Here is a 6,011-nt window from a genome sequence, read left to right on the forward strand (position 1 = left end):
TCAGCTGCCCGCAAACAAATATGTGCTTCTCTAATTTGCTTATCTCATTCTGGGACTCGTGCAGAAAGATAAAAGTGATGATGTTATAAAATTCGTTACTCTGAAAGCTCAACATTTTTTGGAGCATTTTGGGCATATTTTTGGGAGCATTTGGGAGTATTGCTGTGACACCAAAAAGACATTCCGAAGCGAAACTCGCGAAATTAATCGTGCAGTACAAAAATCTTTATAAGTATAAAACAAACGAACTCTTCTCAGCTCAGAGTGATATCTTTCACAAATCTCTTTTCTTCTGCTCTTTGACACGGCACATGACTATGTTATTTCTGTTATAAAGTTAGATGCATGATAGGTATGTATAAAACTAGAATTATTATTCATTAACGTGAGGAATTCTTCGAAAATTAATGGCCATGTCAAAAAACGGAGTTAGTTAATGGAGTTAATCCGAAAAATGGAATTAAATGTAACGCATTGGTATGAGAAACGTCATAAGAAAAAAGCTTCAAAGGTAGTATGCATACTAGCATGGAACATGATTAAATTAGTAGTCTCGATTAAAGTGATATGGATGATCCGAAGCTGAGTGTGATACGGAATCTTTTTCAATTGAAGATTCTGATTCTGTATCACCCACAATTAGCAGTGGTAGAACAACACCTCCTAGAAGTAGAAAGGCCTCAGCACGGATCAATTTAGTAGTCCGATGTGACGAAGTTAACTGCGCAGTAGACGAAAAATAAGAAAAATGTCATTACGTTTGGACTACTAAGGGATATTTATGGTAACCCGTGCAGAGGCCTACTCTTTTCTAGGAGGTGTTGGGTAGAACCGGAACAAAACAACTAGCGTAGAACTTGATTAAATTAGTAGTCTCGATTAAAGTGATATGGATGATCCGAAGCTGAGTGTGATACAGAATCTTTTTTCAATTGAAGATTCTGATTTTGTATTACCCACAATTAGCAGTGGTAGAACCGGAGCAAAACAACTAGCCTAGAACATGATTAAATTAGTAGTCTCGATTAAAGTGATATGGATGATCTGAAGCTGAGTGTGATACGGAATCTTTTTCAATTGAAGATTCCGATTTTTGTATTACCCACAATTAGCTGTGGTATAACCGGAACAAAACAACTTCGAAGAATAAGTGCAACTATATCATTTGCTTTAAAATTACACAGAAATCTTTTTCAAAGTAAAATAAAATCAAACACGTGGCAGGCAGGGTAAATCTATCAACTCAGCAATGATCTGATTTCAGATTCTATTAGGGCAGCTGGCAATTATGGTTACATCCTTAGCACCAAAGCATGCAACGCTATATTGGAATGGTAAACTGATTCTTCTGGCTTCCAAAAAAATAATACTTTGTCGATTTTGGTATCTGGAATGCCAAACGTTGAAAAAGCAAATTACTTGGTATCTCAAATAATTACTATTTTGACAGGGGAAAAACAAACGCGAACTTTGTTTTCCCTAGCAGAAGAGGGGGAGATTTGTGATAATATTTAAAGACGGGTTGAAACTCAATATCAAAAACGGGAGCTTGTTTTTGGTTTAATAACCTTTTGGGTAAAAAGTTATTTATACTAGCTCGACGGCATCACGCGTTTGAAAGAGTCCTCAGTCCACTTCACAACAAATTGTTTGGTACAATGTCAGCTTCTTAAAACACTAATTTCATCCAACACAGAGGATCCATTTGATCTACTAATCACAGAAGCTTTTCTTTTAACTCTTCTCAGTGGTAGACGGATCATGGGACCTTAACCCATGATGAGTCTACCACTGAGGATATTTCACATCAGCAATGTGGTCGGTTCAAGCCGAGTGCAGTATTCGAATCGACCAGCCATCGTAGGGATTTAAACCGGGTTCACCTGATTGGAAGGCAAGAACTCTATCCCCTGGGCCACCACGACCTTTTTTGAATATATTGTCACAAAAGACTTTGAAGCTCTTTCAAGACTTTACAACTAGTATTATTAGTGATTAAACGCAAAATAATTTTAATTTTAAGTAGCCGATCTTCATCACAAGAAAATATCCAATTTTCAATAAGGAACAATAAATAAATAAAGTTTAAAATGATTGTGATAAGACTTCCTTTAATTATATGCGCAATGTACCAAAAAAACGGACCTCAGTGAATAACTTTAGTTCTAATGATCGGATCTTTATCTTCCAGGACTCAATCTTAATGTCTCGAGAGACTACAAATATGCTAATTAGTCAGTAAAGACGATATTTAAGTTACGAGATCAGATGCAAAAACGTAGTTTCTCTGAATAAACATACATTTTTTAAGGACTTGGATCTGTTGCCTCCAAAATATCGAGGATAAATATCTATCTAGGAAATATGGTCCCCATAATTTGGTCAGGAGAGCAATCCAAACTTTGGATGTTAACTTTACTTTCTGCGTATTTCGCTATACCTCAAACAATTTTGAAAAGAATTGAACAATATTTGCACAAGCTATAAAATTCGTTTTTTCAAAGATAATTCCATGAAAAAAATCAATTTTAACAAATATTTATTATTTTTTATTATTTTACTTAATAATAGTCGAAAATTTTTGAATTGTAAGATATGCAATTTTTAACATCATTTTAAAGTATGTAATTTTACATGGTTAAATACAAAATTTGAACAAAATCGATGGAATAGTTCCTAAAAAGAATCAAATTTTAAATACCTGGCTTTTTAAAATTCAAATTCTCAGGAACTAGTCATCCGATTTTGCTCAAATTCTGCATTTTACCATGTAAAATAAAAATCTTTAAAAGGATGCAAGAAATCATATACCTAACAATCCTAAAACTTTTCGATTATCATTAAAAAGAATAATAAAAAATAATAAATATTTACTAAAAGTGATTTTTTGCTTCGAATTATGTTCGAATAAACGAATTTTATAGCTGTTTGCAAAAATTTTTCAATTCACTTAAAAAGTTCTCAAGACATAGCGAAATGCACAAAAAGTGAAGTTTACAATAAGTGGTTCGAACTTTTGAGCACTTTCCTGACTAAGCTATGGGGACCATATTTCCCAGATTTCGACTACCCCCTATGTTTTGGGGCTCAGAAATCTGAATCTGTCGAAAGAAAGGTATGTTTATTCAGAGGATGTACGTTTTTCAGCGTGATTTCGTAACTTAAAATATCGTCTGCGCTAACTAATTAGCATATTTGAGGTCATCTCCTCGAACAAATAAGATTGAGTCCTAGAACGTGAAAATCCGATTATTAGATCAAAAGTTATTTAGAGTGTCTAAATATCAACTGATGACCTAAAATTTTGCATACGTTGATATTTCGCAAAAAAAGCATAGGAAGTATGCACCATATAATTTTTAAAATAATTTTCTTCTCTTTCACTTATGCAGTGGTCTATTAGTAAGTAAAACCATTTTACTTTATGTTCTTTTAAGATGTTGAATGTCTATTTTTCAAATTTTTAAATGATTTTCTATGAACTTATTTATTATTTAAAAATTATTTCACCATGGAATATAGCTGAAAGATTCGAACATGTCTCTTTTGAAATTATTAAAATATAAAAATTATTTTTTATAGCTCTTGTGAATGGTCAAGGAGTTTCAAATTGTTAGAAATAATAGGCAGTTCTTTCTATATTTCATAAAAACATTTTTAAATTCACTTTTTTTAAACATAGTTTCCTCACTAAAACGTATAGCTTATTTTACAAATACAACTATAGATAAAGTATGCCATATTCTGTTCATTTGCTATCATTATGGGCTGCATATTTGTACCATATTTCAGATCCATATAATATCAAAAGCCTTAAAGCTTGTTTTTTTAACGTTTGAATACTGCTTCATTGTTGGGATGTAGCTTGTGGTCTCTACAATTCATTCTCTTAATCAATTATACTAGTGCAAGAATAAATCATCATACAGAAAACATCGCATCTCAAACATCAAGCATGAATTATTATGAACAAAACTCCAGAACTTTCAGACAGAAAAATTATAACAAAATTTAGAAAATAGAAAACCATTTTCTTAAATTGTTCGTAGTTTAAATGTTTGATATTTGATTTCAAATAAGAGCAAATAAAAAATGTTTACGTATTTTCTAAGAAATGCCTCAAGCTATATACTAAGGAACGCCATTTAAAAATAAGAAAATAACAAAATTTCATTCGAATATGCTTATATTTCAATCAAATTGACGTATGCACCCATAATTCACTAAAATCTAACCTTTTTTTAAAACTGAAAACCAGAAAATTTTCTTAAAAATTTTCCAGACGTAACATTGACCAAAAATAATTAATATCCACTTTTTTACGAAACCGAATTACCTAAAAAATCTGTTTTATCGTTTATATTTGTGAGTAACTTCTGTCAAATTTTGGTATAAAAGCCTTATTTTTGAATTTACTGCGCTTAAGATTTAAGTTAAGATAATACAGTAATGCCCGTCAGCTTGCAGCTCTATTAGGTTAAAACTATTTATTTTTCTTTTTTGCTAAAAGTGAAAGACTTATTATACCAATATTTATACCAATTATGATTATTATTAGATGATTATTATACCAATATTTATTACTATTTTAGTTAATACAATGTGTCAATGCATAATACACTATATTTCTTCCCGCTTTTTGTTAGGTAATGTTTTTTTTTCTTTTTTTTTTCTAATGCCCGCCTGTGTTAACATCCGTCAATTCAGGCATTTACAGGGCGATTTCGTAGGCTTCTCTTACAGGGGCACCATATTAGGTGGGCCAACGTCGCTCCCACAGTAAGGACAGACAGTACAGAGAATTAAGGAACATCCATGCCTTTCCCGGGATTCGAACCCAGAACCTTTCTGAGGCAAGGACTGCTCACTGCCCCCTACACAGGCCGGTCAGCTTGTTAGATAATGTTATATAATTATATTATCTAATATTATTATAATATCTCTCAGGCCTTTTGATTTCAAAAATTTAAATACGAAACTCTTTGATCCATATTGTTTTTCTGTTACTTTTTTAGAATAAACCATACTACCACACCAAATTCATTTTTTGTAACATGTCAAAGTGTCTAGTTTTATTAAATCTTGTATTCAAGTTTGATGCCATTCATATAAGAATAGAAATGGCTGTACTTGAGAAGTTTCTCCGAAAAAGCGGAAATAAAAAGTGCAATTCTTCATTTCCACTTCCAATATCTTTAAGAAGCTTATCGATTTCTATAACTGAAAGTCAATACACTTAAGCTCCCCGTCTTGATATTGTCTTTCATAAACCTCTTAAACGTTTGAAAACTCTTACCAGTATTGAAGCTCGGTTCAATGGTGCAACTGCACGTACTTGGAAATATATTTTATAACAATGTTTTTTTTAAAAAAAACACATTTACACTCTTTTTAACATTTTATATATATTTTGTTAATAAATAATGAAGCGAAAATAATGCGACAATTTAAATATATCCTCAAAATATTAGTTCAAGGGTGAACCATAAAATCATTATTTTTAATCATAATATCGTATAAACTTTCTGTAACTATAATTAAGTATTAAATTGGACCATTTATCTATGTAAATTCAGTCACAGTATTATATAATCATATTTGATATGTTTTAATTGGCGCGATTATAAGATTCAAATTGAACCTAATAATTAGAGTTTCAGAGAGTTTGCTCAATATTATTTTTCAATGCACTCAATAACATCTAACAGTGTACAATTAATTAACTTCACACTTCACATCTTGTTTATATATATATATATAAACAAGATGTGAAGTGTGAAGTTAATTAATTGTACACTGTTAGATGTTATTGAGTGCATTGAAAAATAATATTGAGCAAACTCTCTGAAACTCTAATTATTAGGTTCAATTTGAATCTTATAATCGCGCCAATTAAAACATATCAAACATGATTATATAATACTGTGACTGAATTTACATAGATAAATGGTCCAATTTAATACTTAATTATAGTTACAGAAAGTTTATACGATATTATGATTAAAAATAAT

The sequence above is a fragment of the Parasteatoda tepidariorum genome, chromosome 2 (genome assembly GCF_043381705.1).
Source record: "Parasteatoda tepidariorum isolate YZ-2023 chromosome 2, CAS_Ptep_4.0, whole genome shotgun sequence".
NCBI classification, from domain to species: domain Eukaryota; kingdom Metazoa; phylum Arthropoda; class Arachnida; order Araneae; family Theridiidae; genus Parasteatoda; species Parasteatoda tepidariorum.